Source organism: Stegodyphus dumicola, chromosome 10 (assembly GCF_044657685.1).
Source record: "Stegodyphus dumicola isolate Sdum_Otavi_A_Nest chromosome 10, ASM4465768v1".
In the NCBI taxonomy this organism is placed as follows: domain Eukaryota; kingdom Metazoa; phylum Arthropoda; class Arachnida; order Araneae; family Eresidae; genus Stegodyphus; species Stegodyphus dumicola.
Window position 1 is genome coordinate 14,629,643 of NC_140777.1, and position 21,976 is coordinate 14,651,618.

Below are 21,976 nucleotides of genomic sequence, written 5' to 3' on the forward strand. Positions count from 1 at the left end.
AACAATAGCACAGATTCGGTTTACACAAGCCAACCCATAAGACCTAACTTAAACAAGTAATGTTGAACTAAAATCAGATGTAGTCAGATTAGCCTGACGGCTCACAGGATAAAATAATGCGCAGGAAGGCTCTGGTTTGTAGAAAACCAGCGAGACAAGCTTAATGGCTAGAAGCATTCAATGCCAGAGAATCAAATCGCTATTTAGTCACAGTAACAACGTGGCCTGAAGTAGGCAGAATACGTTCTAAAATCAACTTGCGAAACCTTCGCTTAAATAGCACTTCTTTATCCCTATATCCGAATAAAGGCACGTTATCTCATTACATTCTGGCTTGAAAAGCGAGTGTGAAAAGGAGAGCGATGGGAAAGTTAGTTTAACTCAGTTAACTATTAGTCAAAAATAAATAGATAACTCCTCACAATGTGTCAACTTACGGCTTCTTTACGTTTACCCGAAGAGATGGAAAACGAGAGCAAATATAAGAATGATGATAAAAAGCTATTCTGAGTACGGTAGTGTGGTGTGGTGTGGTGTATTCAATTATGGCAAAGCACACGAGGGCTATCTGCTTAAAGGGTGGAATGCTTTCGTGGAGGACTTTCTAAGGGAAACTGGCTCGTATACACGTTACACATGGGGAAAACCACGAAAATACCCATGCAGCCAACCCGTTCGCTCGATTTGAACCTCGGACCGAACTACCAGTGTTCAGCGACTTTACCGCTCGGCCGCTGGTGGGCCTATTCCGAGTACGGATTAAATAGGGAATAAAATCGTCAAGATTGTTTTGGGATAAGTTCTATATTGGAACTTAACGATATTATTGTTCCAACTGTAACTGAATGTCGCTGGGATTGGTTATGTTCATTATTTACAAACATCTTTTGAAAAATTGATCCTCCCATATTTGCTTGTTCCGTATCTAATACTATGAATGTGTGGCGAAAATATCCAAACACACAGAAGTGATTTATGTTTCCTGTCTACTAGCGAGCATTGAAAAAGATCTGGATTTTGTACTTTAGAATTCTGTATTAGGATAGAAAAGTTAAAAGAATCTAACTTCCCAAAGCTTCGCAAATAAGCTCTTCCAAAGTATCAAATAGTTAATAACTATTCCTTCAGCTCTGGGTACACAAATTAACCCATTCTAGGAATGGGCGAACAGCTAATTTCAGCCCAAAATTCAAACTGCAAGTTTACTGAAGACTAGAAGTAAAGGAGAGTAGGGGGAAAAAAAATCAAAAGAATCTAATCCTTTGGGCGATGGTGATCAAATCGCGCGAAGGATAAAAAAAGAAAAAAACTTTTATGTTTGTCGAGTCTTTGCTCTTTCCTGTGTCAATAACTGAGGAAAGTAGCTGACTGGAACATCGCCGCAAGTTTCCAAACAGCTTGGGGCGCTGACAAGAGGTAAAGCTTTATCTTTTCTTAAACAGGCATGCTTCTTTGTTCTTTTTCTTGCCTTTGCTCGGCTATTTCGGATGTGGTAATTTCGCAGAAGGATCAGCGAAGAAGAGTTAGTTTACTTATCCTCGTCGCACAGATTTTAAGGGAAAAGTGTTTGATGATCCTAACTGCTCATTTGCTAAAAATGGCACTGATTACAAGGGACATGACAATGACAGTAATTAATCATGGCACACGGATTAAAATATGACATGGACAGATTGGAAAGATAAGGCATGAATATTTTGCCTTGGATCGACAAATATCCGATTCAATTAAAAGAAAATTTTGTTACAGTGCTTTGAAATTCATATGCAGTATAAAGTATATTCCAATAATAATGACATGATTTTGAAACGAAATGTCAGCATGTTTGAAATGTAATCACTGTCACTAGTTTTTAATTCCTTGTATAAAGTAAAGGAAGTACTGTAATCACGAAAAATTCCGGGTATCGTATTTCAACGAATATACCCATTTCGACCGCTATCGAATGCAATTTAACGATGTTTTTGCGTGACATCTGTATGTAAGAACAGAATAAAGGACTCTTTTCCCCCAAACGAATTATAAAATTGATTTAAAATAGATTCAGAAGAGTTTTTTTCAGGGTAGCGTTTGTACGTACGTTTGTATGTATCTCTCATAACTCAGAAAGTTAGCTGAAATGTAACTAAATAGCCTCAGCTAGTTGAAATTTTGTATACAGGACTGCTAGTTGTGCATTTCCCTTTCTGGTTTCAACCGATCTCACCAAATATATATATATATATATATATATATATATAGTATAGATACAGGGGTTGGACAAAAATATGGAAACACCTTTAAAAAAAACATGTTTCTTTGCTTAATATGGTGTAGGAAACCCGTTGGCATCCAAAACAGCTTGCAGTCTTCTCGGAATGGATAAATACAGTTCCTGTATGTTTGCCAAAGGAATATTATACCATTCTTCCTGCAAAACGGTGGGAAGTTCAGATAACGATGTTGGCGGTGGATAACGAGAACGCACTTTCCGTTCCAATGTACACCATAAAGGTTCGATAATATTCAGGTCTGGTGACTGTGGTGGCCAGGGGAGATGGGACAACTCATCCTCGTGCTCAGAAAACCAGTCCTGGACAATGTGAGCTGTGTGAACAGGGGCTTTGTCGTCTTGGAAGACACCATCACCATCGGGAACAAAGTTTGTACCGTGGGATGAACTTGATCGGCCAAAATGTTCACATAAGTCTTGGCAGTCATGTGCCCTGAAACAGTTATCATGGGGCTAGCAGACAACCACGATATGGCTGCCCAAACCATAACAGAATCCCCGCCATGTTTCACTCTTGGCAACAAGCAGTCTGTATTATAGGCTTGAGATGGCGTTCTCCAAATGTAAACTCGACCAGAAGTGGGAAACAATGTGAAAGAAGACTCGTCAGACCATATTACTCGCTTCCACTGCTCTATAATCCAGGCTTTATGACTTAAACACCACCTTTTCCTGTTACGGGCAGTAGCATCACTGATGAGTGGCTTCTCAATTGCAGCACGGCCAGCAATTCCCTGTTTATGAAGCTCCCTTCTAATTGTTTTGGTACTCGCAGGGTTCGGTAACACAACATTCATTTCAGCAGTAACTTTTGCAGCTGTGGTCTTCTTATGTTTCGTCGCAATTGCCCTTAATGATCGTCTGTCACGATCACTCAGGACACACTTTCGTCCGCGCTGTGATTTAGCAGATGATGTTTTTCCGCTTTTCAAATATGCGGAATAAATCTTCGATACAGTACCTCTTGAAACACTAAACACCTCGGCTACCTTGCTTACGGAAGCACCTACCATACGTGCCTAACAATTTGCCCACGTTCGAAGTCTGTTAACTCTGACATAATGCAATGACAACCTCACATAACAGTACTGAGACAACAACTGAACTGTTTAGCACATTTACGAAGTTGTATAGGTGGCGTCAGTAGTCAAAAACGCCAGCGCCACCTACATATTTCATTAAAATCAATCTTTCTTTTCAAACATGCATTTCACAAGGTGTTTCCATATTTTTATCCATCCACTGTAGATAGATAGATAGATAGATATAAGGTATAACAAAACACAATGGCTGCTTTAAGAAACGATTAGGGACCTCAAAATTAACTATGCTAAGTTTTATGTCCCCTCCCTAAATTCAGCTGTTCTTCCAAGTTCGAGATCTTTTCATGTTACATAACAACTTAAAATTAACTAATCACAGATTAGCTGTACCTATGAATAATATTTAGTATAAATACTCTTGGCAAAACAACTACGTCATTCCTTTGCCTAGTTTCCACCATGCTGACAAGTCTGTGCTACTATTCTTTGGTGTCTTAGATGCCTAGGTCATATCTTTAAAAACCAGTGTAAGTAAAATTATTGTATTTAACTATGATTGGATTAATGCCTTGTTTACTAAAAAGTGATTTGATGCGAATTATCATGAAATAAAGTTATATTTAGAAACGGCCACGTCTGGAAGTTCCTGGTTTCTATATATATACCCGCTCCGTTACTCGGCTCTGTGAACTCAGTTCTTTTTATTCTTATATGTTGATAAATTGTGCATTTTTTGATTTAGAAATGATTTAGGTATGCTGTCATTATCTTCCGATTAAAAGTTTCATGCTTTTAGTTAATCTGCATGCAATAGTTGTAGAATTATCAACAATTTAAAAGTTGTTTAAGTGCGGCTAAGCCTAATTTTTCTTACCATAGCAGCCATATTTGTTTAGATTTGAAACTTAAGCAGAATAGTGAATTAAGTCTTTCTGCACCATCAGTGTCTTTTTGCAGATTGGGACCAAAAGGAAACTTTGAGTTTTGTGCACCGAAAAATTTGCTGTCTTGCCGGCTGTCCGAATAGCTTGTTCTCGCGTAGAGACTCTAATTTTAACTGTAAAGATTGTTTTTAAATTGTTTTAACTACATTTGGTGTTTTATGTTTTTCTATATCTTTCAATTTTTAATGAAAATAGCTTTCATTTTTTATTTTTTTCCTTGCCGCGAAGTTAGAACTGAATTAATTACATGAGAAATCTATGTCTAATGAAATTCGATGAAATGAGTTTACCTAATACCTAGTACCTAGAAACCTACCTAATACCTAGAAATGAGTTTACAAGACCTAGCGACAATTCGCTACTTAGCTTTTTCATCTAGGGTCTACCTAGAGTGTAGGATTCCAAAATACGCAAGAAGACACTACAACTGTTGCTCATTTTTCACTTCTGCAGCATCTAAAAACTCAAATTACTCTACAGTGGTGCCCGAAATAAAAAGGTGATGGATCATGATTCTTTACCATCAGGATTTGGCTCCCCTAATTCCCAATCGCTCATTTTCCTCTCTCCTTTCGGCATGCCTTCGTTGTGTAACGGTAGGACACTCGGAGAGGATGCGAGAAGTCCAAGTTCGAATCCCGGCAAGAGCATTGCACATTTTTCAATTTTCTGAAGCCTAAAATAACTCAATGACCCTACAACACTATTTAAGATCGTGTCAACCCAAGAACTGAAGCCACCGGATAATCGCAATCGCCTTGATTTAGAGCGACTTGAAACGGATCATTATTTTAGACAAAATTTTCAATGGACTAAAACGTGAAAATGTTGCTATGATTTTTCCTATTTCATTTTACTATTTAAATACGCTAATTTTTGCAATCGGAAAATGTGTTATTCAGCAAATATTAATTAATGCAGTTTATACTGATTATGTAAGCTTTTAAATCATCAATATACAATTAAAAAAACTGTAACATAGGAATATTTCAAAGCAATTAACTTTATTACATAGGCATATTCAAAATGATTGGAGTAACTAATAACTTTTGATCAAGCAAAAAATTGTTTAAGTTTCATACCGTTGTTTCTTGTGTTCTGTAAGATATAGTTACTGAGAAATATAGGTGAAGTACTTTGAATATATTGTATAATAATTTGAGTTTTGTCGTCTCTATTCAGAGATTACATTCAGAGAGAGATTCTATTTATTCTGTCTATCACATTCAGAGAGGAAATTTTGAGCTTATCTAGTGTTTTGGAAAATTCTGGTATGTACACAGCTGAAGTTAAACCAATGCGTCTGAAAAGCTCAGAAATGTCATCACTACTAAAACAGGATATAACGTCTCTCGCTACATTCTCTATGGCAAATATCTATATATGTATCTATGGCAAATGTAAGGAACCTAATGAATTCATAGCGACTTACCGCTGAGTTGAAGTACACTCATGTCCATATATTAAGGATAATGCAAAATCAGGCAAAGGAAGAGTTAGAAGCAAAACAAATTTGACCTATTTGTAAAGCTTATTTATTAAACAAAAGGTAAAGAGCAAAAAAAAAACGATGCTATATGTTTGATATTATTAAAAAAATTAGCGATTTTTTCTCCCTGGAGCAAATTACAAAAAAAACCTATTTACAAAATACCAATATTATATGGCTGGTATGATTGTTAATACATTGTATGTCTCCCACACGATGCAATACAGTCCGTACAACGCCTAGGCATGCTGAGTATCAAATTATCGATCTGATCTTGGGGGAAATTACGCCACTCAAAAAGCAATACTCTCCGAAGTTCCGGTAGACATGTAGGAGGAGGTTGACGGGCTGCAACTCGTCGGCCAAGCATGTCCCACACGTGCTTTACTGGATTCAAAGTCCGGTGAGAATGCTGGCCAGTCCATACGGGTGATGGTGTTGGTGTTGGTGTTAATGTATTTAATTATGGCAAAGCACACGAGGGCTATCTGCCTAAAGGGAGGGATGCCTTTCGTGGAGCACTTTCTAATGGAAACTGGCTCGTGTACACGTTACACATGGGGAAAACCACGAAAACGCCCATGCAGCCAGCCCGTTCGCGGGATTCGAACCTCAGACCGAACTACCAGTGTTCAGCGTCTTTACTGCACGGCCGCTGGTGGGCTCCATACGGGTGATATCCTCCGATTGAAGGCATTCGCTTACGATGCTTGCACGGTGAGGACGGGCGTTATCACCTATAAACACAAATTGTGCGCCCATGGCGCCCCGAAACAAACGTACATGTTGTTCCAGAATGACGTCCCGATAGATTTGGCTTGTCATGGTTCCAATTTGAACATGCAGGTCAGTTCTGGAACCCAGAATAATTCCAACCCAAACGAGCACTCCTGCATCACCGTAATGGTGTCGTTCAATGATGTTGCCTTGGTGGTAACGGGTACCTGGAGCTCTCCATATGAAAGTCCTGCGAGAATCAGACTGCAAGCTAAACCTGGACTCGTCGGAAAACATCACACAAGCCCACTTTTGCGGTGTCCACAATGCATGCTCTCTACTCCAGGCTGTTCGCAGGCGACAGTGAGTTGCAATAAGTGGAACGCATCTGACAGGTCTACGAGCATATAAACCAATCTGCCCTAAGCGTCTGCACACGGTCTTCAATACATTGTTACTTCCTGAAATTTGAATATAATTCTTTAAGATGTGTGTAGTGATTTTACAGGTGATATATTTATTTTAGAGTTCGATTTCCGCGTGACTCCGAATTATCCTTAATTTATTGACATGAGTGTACTTACAACGTAGACTCGAGAATGGGTTTAAATAACCTTTCATTTATTCAAAGGAATAATACACATGGCCCCTTGTCGGACTTACAGGAAAGCTTCCCCTCGGGTCTTTTAAATCTGGATAAGAAAATAAGAAACTAATCTATTACTAAATAGACTTAACCGAAGCTAGACACAAATAAGTATCTGCTTGACATTATTATATGATACACAGTAAAGGCATTAATTGAGGCAAGCTGGCGAACTACAACTTGTGAGATTTCTGAGAGATTAAATTGATTGAATTCGACAGCTCATGATCATTAGAAACGCCTAGGTTCAATCTCAAAACTCGACATATGGGTAAGCTCTTCTATAGTTTCAAAACTGTCGGATTAAAATTTTGCAAACCAGTTTTGGCACTCGCGTTCTGTCAATACATATTATCCCAGCACAACAGATAATCTTTTTCTTGCTTGAACAACATTTTAACTTTTTCGATAGTAAAACAAAATATGCCGAAAATGTTGCTTTTCACTTTCCATCTTTGAAAGAACCTAAACCAAAACTACTGCGTAGAATCAATCGCACTTTGTCACAAACAAGTCTTGCTATATCAGCTGTCAAAATATAAAATGATTTTGCTGCTTAAGTGCGAAGTTGGCTGTAAAAAATACAATTAAATCCTCTGTTGGGAAAAAACGAAATTACTTTCCGAACAACCCAATGTATTTGCACCGCTATAGAAATCAAAGAGGCTGAATTTTAAACATCGATCAAATTCACCAGAAGCTTGGTGAAAATGTGGGAATGAAAGAAGCAGTTAATGAAACACAGAATTGTTTATTCTGTAAAATATACTGTAGACTTTACGAAATATACTGTAATGCCACTGTAAGTTTTATGAAGTATTTAATACAGTTACCGTAATTTCCGGAAGAAACGCCGCGGCGTTTACGTGTTTAAAACTTAAATTTTCAGCGGGTGCGGCGTTTCTACCCATGCGGCGTTTAGGTGCACTAAAAATAAAATATTTCCTACGATGGTCATTGTACATAGTTTGGATGGCCTTGTCATTGTGCATAGATTGGTGCTGTTCCCACACAAAAGACCACTCAGTTGCTTTTTGCGAACGTTATTTTGTTTACGTTCTTTCCCTTGAACGGACCTACATGCCTTATTCACCCTAAACGAGATCTCAGAACAATAACATTCTTCCCCCTTTCAAATCAACATTCTCGTCAGTTTGAATAGTGTCTCTCCTCTGCCATTCGATGAATCTTCCAGGACCCATCCTCTTTCCACCCCTGCCTTTTCTGCAATTTTTTTTTTCAAAGGCGGACACAACTCCACCTGCCTCGCAATAACGAACTCCCCGAACTCCGTTTTAAACACGTAAACGCCGCGGCGTTTCTTCCGGAAATTACGGTAACTGTATTAAATACTTCATAAAACTTACAGTGGCATTACAGTATATTTCGTAAAGTCTACAGTTAATTTTACAGAATAAACAATTCTGTGTTTCATTAACTGCTTCTTTCATTCCCACATTTTCATCTAGCTTCTGGTGAATTTGATCGATGTTTAAAATTCAGCCTCTTTGATTTCTATAGCGGTGCAAATACATTGGGTTATTCGGAAAGTAATTTCGTTTTTTCCCAACAGAGGATTTAATTGTATTTTTACAGCCAACTTCGCACTTAAGCAGCAAAATCATTTTATATTTTGACAGCTGATATAGCAAGACTTGTTTGTGACAAAGTGCGATTGATTCTACGCAGTAGTTTTGGTTTAGGTTCTTTCATAGATGGAAAGTGAAAAGCAGCATTTTCGGCATATTTTACTTTACTATCGAAAAAGTTAAAATGCTGTTCAAGCAAGAAAAAGATTATCCATTGTGCTTGGATAATATGTATTTGCAGAACGCGAGTGCCAAAACTGGTTTTGCAAAATTTCAATCCGACAGTTTCGAAACTATAGAAGAGCTTACCCATATGTCGAGTTTTGAGATTGAACCTAGGCGTTTCAAATGATCATGAGCTGTCAAATTCAATCAATTTAATCTCTCAGAAATCTCACGAGTTGTGGTTCGCCAGTTTGCCTTAATTAATGCCTTTACTGTGTCTCATATAATAATGTCAAGCAGTATTTCCTCTTCAGCATGAATGGATTTTTCTTGGCATTCTGCCAAATACAGATCCCATCAGTTAGGGTACAAGTACTTGTTGGATAGTTTTTAATTAGGGAGCGGAAAATTTTTGAAAATGTCTCTAAACGGCACAGAAGCTATACATTTCTGACCTTTAATTTATTTTTGAATTATGGTTGCATTTCATGCATTTTTCTTAACTGGTATGTCATATATCAGGACTTAGGTTGAGTTTTTGCATCTATACGGCCCACGACGATGTCACGCGCAATTTAATCTATTGCGGCGTTTACGCTGATGCGGAGTTTCTGTGTAATTTTAATTTTTTGCCCGCCATTTTTCTCGAGTGCGGCGTTTACGCTGATACGGCCTTTCTTCCGGAAATTACGGTATTTATTTTGTCCTCGAACCTCGGGTGTATACGTCTTTGTCTCTCGAGCATGAATTGAACGGAAACGCATGGAAATTCGACATTTTGCCGAAATTCATTTGTGACATCAACATTCAAGCATATTAACGAACCAAACTTCGATAATGGCAATAGGGTGCGATGGAGTACCTCATTAATAGCAACGTTTACTATTTGAAAAATTCACTTGATTCACTGTCGTGTCGGTATGTTTATTTATTTACGCTGTTTGAATAGCAAATTATGCTTCACAGATAGTGATTCCCGTTCATGTTTAAAATATTCACTACCAATTTATCATTTTAGCACAAGGAATATGTTCGTATCCAGTTGTTATTTGCAATGCATTCTTAATTAAGCTACAGGTGAATATGCTATCGTTGCCTCCAGATCACCCTTAATTCGAAGCTGCTCCAGAAGCGGTACAGATTGTTGCATTAATGATTCGCGTTAAATCAATTCAGAAACCGGGATCAGTGAACACGCTTTATTAGGATGTGATATCCCTTGACGACCGCATTTCGAGTTCGCCGTTTAATAATCACCTGTATGTCTTCTCAACTCGATGGATAACTGTGCATTTCGTAGCCCATCGAAAATTTAGACGTCTGCGTATGATAATCTTTTCAAAGGAACGTTTCTCTTTCCAGACAGTCACAGATTTTCGAAAGTTTTTGATTTAGTTTAAAGTTGCATGGAAGAGGACGTCATAAATTTCGTGATTAACTTTAATCTTGTTACATTTTCAAATCCATATTTTCTGTTGGACAGAAGAAATACAAAATGTGACATTGGTGGTATGTTAAGGCAAATGGTGAAATGCAATATCTGTGTGTGTGTGTGTGTGTGTGTGTGTGTGTATGTGTGTGTGTGTGTGTGATTATGGCAAAGCCTCGAGGGCTATCTGCCTAAGGGGAGGGATGCCTTCGTGGAGGACTTTCTAAGGGAAACTGGCTCGTATACACGTTACACATGGGGAAATCCACGAATAAGCAATAACTTTTCTAATAGAATCTTTACTAAATCTTAACCCAGCGTTCGAATACGAATCAGTTATGTATTTGAAATTTAATTCGCTTAATGTAAACATTCTTGTAGTGTGATCCGAGGTGTAATCTGTTTAATATAATCATGCCTTGGTATAAAAAATCTTTGCTGCACAATCTGGCTCCCTCTTTGCTCGTTCTTCTTTATTTGACACTCTTGTTTGCTACGTCTTTTTCATCCGAATATGATTACATAATTTAAATTATGGGGGCATGCAGATTGCTTCCATTCACTTTCGAAAGCATGGAGCGACATGATTATTTTTAAAGATAAAGAATAAAAAAATTATTCTGGACTTTCCTTCAAAGGTTTTTACAACACCAAAATGATGTTTGCCATTTTACAGTCTTCATCTTAAAACAGTCCTTCAGCCTTGTTTTTTTTTTGCTTGATTGATTTCGTTTCCATTCACCAACTGCAATGTGTGTTTTCTTGTATCCTGCTAAAATTATTACATTTATATATATTTATTTAAGGTTAATATATGTGTGTGCAGTTTGGTTGCATAAGAGTATTCATGGTTTTCTGTATGAGTGATCTAGATATGGTTTGGTTTATTAGATTACGGCAAAGCACTCGAGGGCTATCTGCCTTAAGGGAGGGATGCCTTCGTGGAGGACGTTTTAAGGGAAACTGGCTCGTATACCCGTTACACATGGGGAAAACCCCGAAAACGCCCATGCAGCCAGCCCGTTCGCGGGATTCGAACCTCGGACCGAACTACCAGTGAAATGCAATATGAAAAGTAACGTTCAAAAACGTAACCATTAAGGACAATCAGGAGAAGGTATGTGTGCATGCGGGAAGTAAAAATAAAATAATGTAGTGTCGACGGAATGCATTGTAACATAAAAACAAAATTGAGTGTAATTAAATATTGCAAAAGAAAGCGAATCAAACGATTCAAGATCAGTGATAATATCGGCTGAATTTAAAATTACACAAATTAATTATTAATTAGTTAGTGGCAATTAAAACCTGAATTGGTTGATATTAAAAGGGGGTCTACATCTATACTTAACAGTAAAGCTATAGAGTCTTGTTCTCTTAGGTCACGGATGAACAAACTCCAGCCCGCCGGAAGGCTCTATTCAGCCTGCGGATAGAATTTTAATTTGCCGTTTAGAGGCAAATTAAAAGAAATATATATTCATATATTATATATCCCTCTGCTTTTCTTAATTTTTTTACTTTCTTTTTTCAAAGAATTGGTGATCTTTTTACTTTCTCTATTTTTGTTCTACAAAACATAAATCGACTGAAATAGCAAGCACAGATAGCTTTTAATTGGTAAAGTGTTAAAAGCGGAAGTTCTTTGTTAGTTATAGCTGCAGATTGGCAAAAACAAACGATATCTCTTTCTCGGGGAGCAGACATATGGGAATCCAATATAAGTGAAGTAGACCTCACATGTGACAGACTATGCATTTTTTTTAAACTCCAGCCAGCGGCTTTTTCTTTTGACGCGAGTTCTAAAATTATTCATTGCGGAAGGAAAAATTGCGGACATATAGCATCATTGTGAATAGTGGTGAAATTATTAAAAGTATAGCTTAGCTGGTGATTGTTTGGGTTATTCGTAAAAGATTTCAACCCCAAAATGGCTAAAAAACGTAAAGTTGATTCAGGGTACCGTCCTTTTAATGATGAATGGACCTGGAAATATATTTTGCAGTTGTAAAAGGTAAGCCAGTGTGTCTCATCTGCAATGAACCTGTAGCAGTCTTCAAAGACATTCACATCTAAAGATAAGAATTCCAATTACGAAGCTATGTTCGAATATGAAAGAAAACAAAATGCAGAAAATCTTTATAAAAATTATCAGGCCGACAAAATTTTTTCAAGAAGGTAAACAGTATCCAAGAAGCAGCTACACATACAAGTTACATTGCAGCATACAATATTGCTAAATATAACAAAGCTCCCAGTGATGGGGAGTTCGTTAAACAATGTGCTCCAAGTTTATGATGTTTCATGTCCAGGCAAGAAAAATAATTTTAATGCTTAGTGCAGGATGTGTTTTCGAGTGAGACTGGCAGCTGAAAGACGACATTGTGTCTTTCTTTCATGTGTGTGTGTGTATGTGTGTGTGATTATGGCAAAGCCTCGAGGGCTATCTGCCTAAGGGGATGGATGCCTTCGTGGAGGACTTTCTAAGGGAAACTGGCTCGTATACACGTCACACATGGGGAAAACCACGAAAACGCCCATGCAGCCAGCCCGTTCGTGGGATTCGAACCTCGGACCGAACTACCAGTGTTCAGCGACTTTACCGCTCGGCCGCTGGTGGGCGTCTTTTTTTCATGAAAAACAGAGTTCTGCAAGTGCAAAATGTTAGAAAAAACACACAATGGCTTCTGGACTTTGCATTTTTCACAGATCTTCTTTGTCATATGAGCAACTTGAATGTCAAGATGCAAGGGAAAAATCAATTTATCGACGATATCCGGGCCCATCTTAAAGCTTTTAAACTAAAACTTATCTGTTTTCTGGGCAGCTAGCTAAGAACGACTTGTCTCATTTCCAAAGCTTAAATTCAATACCTCGCAGTAAATGAAGAGAAGCTTAAGAATTATGAAGATGGCTTTAAAAAAACTGCATTTTGAGTTGGAAAACAGATTTCCAGATTTCTGTGCCATTCAAACAGAATTGGATATTTTTACCATGCCTTTCGACGTAAATTGTGAAGCAGTGAGTTCATATTTGCAGCTTGAATTAATTAAGTTGCAATCTAACAGTCATCCCAAGCAGTTATTTCTAAGTATGGATGAAAAATTAGGGTTTTACAAATCATTATCGAAAGTGAGTTTCCTAAATTTAATAGCTCACGCCCAGAACATGTGCTATGTTTGCTTCATCTTATATTTGTGAACAAGTGTTTTCAACTATGAACCTTAGAAAGAATTATTTCAGAAGTAGAGTGACAGATGAGCATTAGCGTTGTTCCTTAAAATCGGTACTTCTCACACCGAACCTCAATATAAGAAACTTTAAAAAATGAAATTGCAATTTCATTCATCTCATTAAGATATTTAAATTGTAATACTTGTATAGTGTTTTTAAAATTTTAGTAAAATTTTTCTTGACCCACCAAACTTTTTTTTTTCGATTTTTGGCCCGTGACCGAAAACGTTTGCCCATTCCTGTCTTAGGCAGTATAAACTAACGAGCCCTAAAAGACTGAATAAGGAATTATTCTCAGGTCTTAATACAACTGAAAAGTCAGAAGAAGGTCACTTCTGCTTTAACTCAAATACGTAAAATTAACTTAAAATAAAATTTAATTAAATTAGCTTAACGCCACACAGGATAATTTAACTCGCAGGAAGGCTCTGACTCGTAGAAGCCGGCGGAAACAAGCTTAATGGCTAGAAGCACTCAACGTCACTGAAACAAGTCGTTAGTAACTCAGAGTAACAACGTGGCCTTCAAGCAGACATAGCACGCTCTAAAATCACCTTCTGAAACCTTCGCAACCCTCTGAGCGTTACGGGTTTAACCTTGAAATTTCAAAGTTCCTCAAATTGTCATGAATAAGTGATATTTTCTTGATTTTAATGAAAAAATGACTCTTTTCATTTTGTACCTTGATTCTTTTTCTTCCAATGTACATCCAAACTGAAATCAGATACATTAAAAGTTAGCAGAAATTTTCATGTATAATGAATGTGGAAGGCAACCTTCTGTACGGAATTTTCCGGCCTTAATGCTGAGAGGGTTAAAGGAGCGGTTTTGCTCATCTCTAGTAAGGACCGCGTTGCTAAGTGTGCTATTCTAAAACAAGAGCTCCTGTCTTCGGCTGTGCATTATAACTGCCAATAATATTTCACGCTCGAGAAGCTTTAACCCTTTCCGGCACACACCTTTTTAAATTTGGAGTTTTGTTTAAAAAAAAAAGTAGGCAGTCTAATTAGGCCTAGAGGAGTACACAAGTAAAATTTTGTGAAGATAGCACTTACCGTTTATTTCTGTGGGTGTGGCCGAAGAGGGCACACTGATTGAATAGAGCTTCGAAAAGAGTGCTGAAACGAGCATTTTTATCAATGACCTGACCGATGAGATGCGGAGAAACAAAGAATACAGACTCTCAGTTTTCCTAGATGATCGGTGAGCTCGGTCTGGGCACACCTAAGGTTCGCCTTTTGATTTTAGGCAAGATTTCAAGGTAAAAATTTAAAACTAATATAGAATATGGAGATTACTCTACAGCTAAAAAATAACATAGAAATTTCTTTTCAAACAATTCCTTTTATACCCTAAAAGAATTTGGAAGATTTCTTTGTAAAATGAGGGTCTTAAAAATTTAAACATGGCTAAAATATATGGACAGGTTTGTGTTGAGCTGCGATCTACTATAAATAAAGAAGGTTCAGAGTAACCTATAAATCCTTTTTCATTCAATTTTTCTGTGCGTGCAGAAGGGAATTTTTAGGTATGTCCACACAAGACACACTGTGCCGCAAAGGGTTAAGAGCCAACTTTGCATTTAAATTCCTCTGCGCAGTCTTCCGCTATTATCTGTTTCGGTATGGTTTTACACTGAATTTCTAAGTTTTCGACATAAATGATAACAGGTTCATTTCTTACAATTTCATAAAATTATAGCTTAACGTTTTTGAGAAATCGGCGATTTCGTTCATGTAAGGATAATTTTATTATAATTAGTATTGTAATAATAATTATTATTGATAATTATATAAAGCTCTAATGACGATCCGATTCTAGATCACTGCACGATATGACGTTATGGTCTTTTCTTGCTGAATTTATTTATAATACTCCTAAATTTATTTTCATTGATAAATGTCTCTAGAATGCTCGTAAGTAATCGCAAATAATCATTTTTAATAATGAATTACGTTTAATTTCTGTGGAAAATTTTTGAAAACAAAATATTAAAATCTGGAAGGTGTTTAGATTTTAACGTTGCCGAAAGGGTATCTTTTAAAGTTAAATATAGTTTATCAGAAGAGATTATTAACACAGATGGCCCAGGTGAAATAGAAAAACATTTTTTTAGATATTAGATGAATATGCATTTAGATTAACATGGATGCGTTACATTATAATGTTGCGAGGCCCCAATTGGTCAGCAACAGTAGTAGTGACTGCTATAAACTGTAAATTACACAAAGTCGTAAAAAGGGTTTAAATCCCTTTTTATTCCACTTTCGAAATACAGCTGCGTTCACTTGACGCTCACAAACTACGCCGACCCAGCGGTTTAACAAATTAGACAAAAATGCAACTAAAAATAAATGAAAGGATGAATAAATAACGAAATTACTACCTACGAGGTTCTATAATCGCAACTAACTTAACCGCGTTCTAAGATACAGCTGAGATTCAGCAAACTTTCTGATTAAAAAGTTGAAAGATTCAACGAACTGCCGAAATAGACACACAGGCCGAAACGCGTGGTTCTTAAATTTCTACCTAGCAACCTTCACGCTCGTGATTCATGAAGCACACTTACAATCTCGTTTCCCTTCTATTTGAACTCAATTTACTTCTGCTAAAATTTGAATACTCTGCGCGTTCTACTACAATTTACATACTCTGGCATTGGCAATTCTAGGGGAAAGTAAAGGCTTGACAGGAAAGATAGCTTAAACTTAAAATAAATGTTAGTTAAAATAAATATAAACCCTACAACATATCTTCTTTCTTTTTAAATTGTGAAAAATATTCTATATAATTCTAAGAAAATAATATTTTTAAATATATATATAATGAATTAAATACACTTTTATTTAAATCAATCGATTAAAAAACTTAAAAATAACATTCTAAAAATTTAAATTTGTTGCTTTTAAAAAGTTCTGTTTGTTAATTAATAACAACCAAACTAAATATCAAAGAATAATATCTTATGCTTTTCCGAATAGAAACACTCTGGAATAAAAAGTTAAACAACATATTTACAGCGAACCACGCAAAATCGCGTTTCAAGACTAAGAGCTCTTTCAGACTAAAACGAAAACTTTAAATAATTGTTTGCAATTATTTAAGAACTACATAAATTTAATGAATTACTAAAGAAATTATGTTAGTAAAAAATTACACGATTAAATCATTAAAAAAAATTTTTAAAGAACTACTAGACAAATTATTCTTTCTAATTTACAAAATTATTCTTTTTACAAAGTTAAGGATGTATTGTAAACGCGAAATAGAGATATTTTGCATATCATATTCAACGAAAATATCCACTTTGACCCACTCTTGAACCCATTTGAATGATTTTTTATGTGACATCTGTACGTACGGGTAGGATAAAAATCTCTTTTTTCCAAAACAGATTGTAACATGGATTCAGAAAGGATTTCTTTCGTAACATCTCTACGTACAGATATATATATACGTATATATGTATCTCGCATAACTGAAAAAAACGTTCAAATTTTGTATATTATATGCTATGACATCTAGTTGTGAACCTCTCTTTTTTGCCGCAGTTGGCCACACCAAATGTATATATATATATATATAAATATTTCCCCTGGCGTGCCATAGTGAACTTCGAATTGGACTAATCGACCATTTACCGCTTCTTAATTTTATTTTAACTCATTAATTAGTTAATACTTTTACTATGTTTTAAATATACTTAATTAGTTTAGCATATACCTTACTATTATTGTTGATTTTTACTTGTAAATAATCAAATGTTGTATTTTTCTCTTTTAACACATTTCATTGCAACTAATTTTGCTTATGTTAAAGTTTCACGGAAACACAGTATTTAAGCAGCTTTTTAGCGTGCGTACTAGAATTTATCTTTTAATTTCCTTAATTTTGCAGCACAATGCGCAAAGATTTTTGACCACATAGGTCTTTCATCGTTTGTTCTTTCTACTTTACTTTAAATTATATATATATATATATATATATATATATATATATATATATATATGTAATAAAAACAAACTTAGAAGTAATGACGAGCAGAATTTATGATGGAGTATAGGTGTTGATCCATAATGAAGAGGAAACTGCAGACGAAGGCAGATTAAATCTTCATTTTTTATTTCAAAAAACATGTTGTGGCCACAATCAAGTTGGCACATTAAATGTGCCTATCCTATTACATTTTAGGTAAAGTTGCAATAAGAAAAAAGGAGCAAACAGGCAGCAGTCCAGCTAAGCCAAAGCATATTAAGCAAGTGCTTTATGCTCAAGATGACATATTAACTCAGAGTGAGTTAGATTTGGTTCTCTATGCATTCTGATTGGATGATTTCTGAAAAATTATTATTGGCTGTTAGAATTTTAGTTCCGTTTGCATCATCAGAAATATGTAAGAGTCATATGGACGTAGATTTTGATAGAAATGCAGTGCAAATAGAGGTTACAATTTTTAGAATAGAGACTGAAATTAATTTACGCTTCTAAGTTAATCTTTTACATATTCTTTATTTTTTTACATATCTCCCCGTTCAAGTAGAAAAAGGCGTGGCGACAGAGAAGCCTTTTTAAAGAAAAAGCGTTAAAGCACTAAAAAATGAAGAAAAACGTAAATCATAACATTTTTATCAGCAGTAATTAAATAAATAACTGTATAATATAATATACAAAGCTCAATTTTTAAAACTAAATTTAATTCTTTGAGTCCTATTAAAGTTTTCAGCATTTCAGTCCAAAAGTCTTTTTGAGAAAAATAAAGAATATGTAAAAGATTAAATTAGCAGCGTAAATTAGTTCCCCTTCTCTATTCTAAAAATAGTAACCTCTATTTGCACTTACATAGTTCTGATGATGTAAACGGAAGTGAAACTCCAACAGCCAATAATAATTTTCTAGCAATATTAACAATCCAATCAGAATGCATTGAGAACCAAAACTAACTCAGTCTGAATAAAGATTTCGCCTTGAACATAATGCACATGCTTCTTACGCTTTGGCTCAGCTGGACTGCTGCCCGTCTGCTCCTTCTTTCTTATTGCAAATTTATCTAAAATACACTGGTGTGCAAAACTTAAGCAACAATGTAAATTTTAATCAGATAGCCATTAAATTGTAGAAAAGGGGTTCTTGCATTCAGTACAATGAACACGCAATTCGGTAGAAAGGTCATGCGTATGCAAATGTCAAGAAAAAAACGTCACGGGCTACGTGAGCGTACGCAAAACGCGTACGGTCGGCGCGTTCAACTCGAGACTACCATAAGAGGAAGGATGGAGACGCAATTAAAGACATTCGCTGCAAGTACAGGGAGTTCTTTCGTGAAATAAATTTTTGGCTAGAAGAAATGATCTGTATGACTTCCCAGGCGGAAGAATGATCGAAAATCTGGAGTAGGGGCGAAGTGTGACCCAGTATAGCTGAAGAGTTCGGAATCAACAACCGTGTCGTTTCGCGCGCTCGGAAAGCCTTACAAATCATAGGTACGGCTGTTAGAAAGGTTGGTGGTGGCTGCCCAAGGAAAACAACTGCAGTAGATGACCGATATATTGTCCTGCAGGCGAAAAGAGCCCGAAACCAGTCACCAAACTCCATAGTTCAACAACTGTGTACAGTAACGGGGCGACAAATGTCACGGTTTACTGTGTGCAGACACCTCTACAAAGCTGGCTTATTCGCCAGCCGTCCTGAACGCTGCATCCCTCTGAAAGTTGGCCATCAGCGTCACCGTTTACAGCGGTGCAAGAAGCGTAAAAACTGGGCATCTCATCAATGGAGTCGTATCCTCCTTACGGATGACAGTCGTTTTAGTGCCACAAGCGATTTTCAACACAAATTGATATGGAGAGAGGTCGGAATACGGTTTAATCTCAGTAACATCACGGAAAGAGACCGTTATGGTGTCCTGAAGATCTCGTCTGGGGAGGCGTTATGCTGAACGGACGGACAGAGCTCCACGTTTTCGACAGAAGTTCTGTAACCGGAGATCGCTATTGTCAGGAGGTGATCCTTCCTCTTGTGCGTCTGTTCCGAGGTGTCATTGGAGCAGACTTCGTTTTTATGGATAACAATGCACGGCCACACCAGACTCCTGCTGTTCAGAAGCTACTGAAAAGCAAGATATCATTCGAATGGATTGGCCATCGTGCTCCTCTGATTTAAATCCCGTAGAACATGTGTTGGATGCTTTGGGAAGATGCCTTGTGGCACGATTACATCCTCCGGGGAACACCCAGCAACTGAAACAGATGCTGATTGAGGAATGGGCACTCTTATCTCAAGATCTGTTGGACAATCTGGGGCTGGGTATGGAGAGACCGTTCGAAGCAACCATTGCAGTAAGGGTAGGGCATATCTCATAGTAAGGAACATCTGCTTGTTGTTCTGCCTCTTGTGCAGGCAATCGTGTATAACGATGAGTTCAATAAAGCCTATTTTTGTTTGATTTCATATTGTATGCATTGTATTCATTGTTAACGCAATTATGCATTCGTCATCGTTTAAATACAAAATGCTGTCTCTTAATTCTGAATTTCATGTCTCTCAGATGATTTCTCGTGGAGTTAAGCAAAAAAAAAAAAAAACACCTGTTGCTTAAGTTTTGTACACCAGCGTATAATAGGATAGGCACATTTAATGTGTCCACAACATATTTGTTGAAATAAAAAATGAAGATTTAATCTGGCTTCATCTAAAATTTCCTATTTAGTATGGATCAACACTTCTACGCCATCAAATTTCTGCTCGTTATTACTTCTAAGTTTGTTTTTATCGCATATACATATAATTTATTATTAGAAACTTTTTTTTTTATATATATATATGCAATATCCAAGGAACATAAATTTAATTAATCCGACGAATTATTCGAATAAATTTGAGTCAGTATTTTAAGTAAAAGTTATTTAGATTTCTATTCTAGTAAAAATATTTTAATAAGCTGTATGGAAATGTTATTTTAAACCGGAAAAATTCTAAATAGTAAAATTAAAACGTAAAGGTAGCCATTGTTGACCGAAGATTATTGATTTTTCAAGGATAACAAACAAATCCCTTATCAATTAACAAAAACCAAATTAAGTCAGTATGTTTCGTCTTTTTACTTCCTTGCACGAAGTAAAAAGGAAGTATTGTAATCGCGAAAAGTTTCGGGCAGCATATTTCAACGAAAATATCCATTTTGACCGCTATCGAATGCAATTTAACGATGTTTTTGCGTGATATCTGTACGTAAGGACAGAATAAAAGACTCGTTCCCTCCAAAAAAATTATAAAAGTGCTTTAAAATGAATTCTGAAGAGAATTTTTCGTGGTGTCTGTACGAACGTATGTAAGTACGTGCGTACGTACGTATCTCGCATAACTCAAAAACGAGTAGCCTCAGAACGTTGGAATTTTGTATATAAGGACTACAATAACATGTAGATGTGCACCACGTATTTTGGTTGCAATCGGCCGCGCCAAACGTATATAAATATATTTATATATATATCCACTCTGTTACCCGGCCCAGTGATCACAGTTTCTTTACTCTTATATGTTTGTAAATTGTACATTTTCTGCTTTAAAACTGATTGAATTATGTTGTTCTTATCTTCCGGTTAAGGTTTTTATGCCTTTAGTAAATCTGTATGCAATATTTTTAGAATTATCAACAATTTTAAAGTTGTTTAAGTGCCACTAAGCCTTTTTTTATGGAGGCCATTGATTGTTTACATTTGAAACAGCAGTCTAGTGGATTTGTTGCCATTCTAGAGAAACTTAGCTTCCCAACAACAAAAATAACGCCTTCATATATTATTGCCAATTAAATCACGCTTAATCCTTTCTGGAATTTTTTCGAGGAAATAAGTGTTTAAGATTTACATCGTAATTTTTAATATAGATATTTTGAGTTTTTATGTATTTTTGCCTTGTCGCGAAGTGAGAACTGAATTAATTGAATGAGAAATACACAATCGTCTGTGAAAAACTGTTTCTTTTTTGTTTTATTTGCTTAATTTCTTTTATACATCGTTCTAGCATTATTATAGTATTTGAATAGAACATGTGGCAACGATTAGATAATTCTATTCTTTAAATGATGTAAATTTTGTGCATTATGAGTTATAATATGAACGAAATATAATACTGATAAGTGAATCTAGCGCCAGAGTGTCGCTATGGTAAACAAATAGTAGAGTGAATTTTAAAGAATGCATTTATTCTATTGTGGTTTATGCGCTGTCGGTGAAATAGATTTAATTCAATCCAATAAGTTTAAATGAAATGCAATAAAAAATGCGTATAATTTAATATTCCGTACAAGGAAGTCATGCGGTGTACTCATTAGATTTTTTCATAACCATCTTCTTACGCTGCTTAGTGAACTGTTTTAGGCTTTTCTGTATTTTACGAGTTTTTAATGAAGATGTTTTGAGTTTTTATGTATCTTGCCGAGAAGTGAAA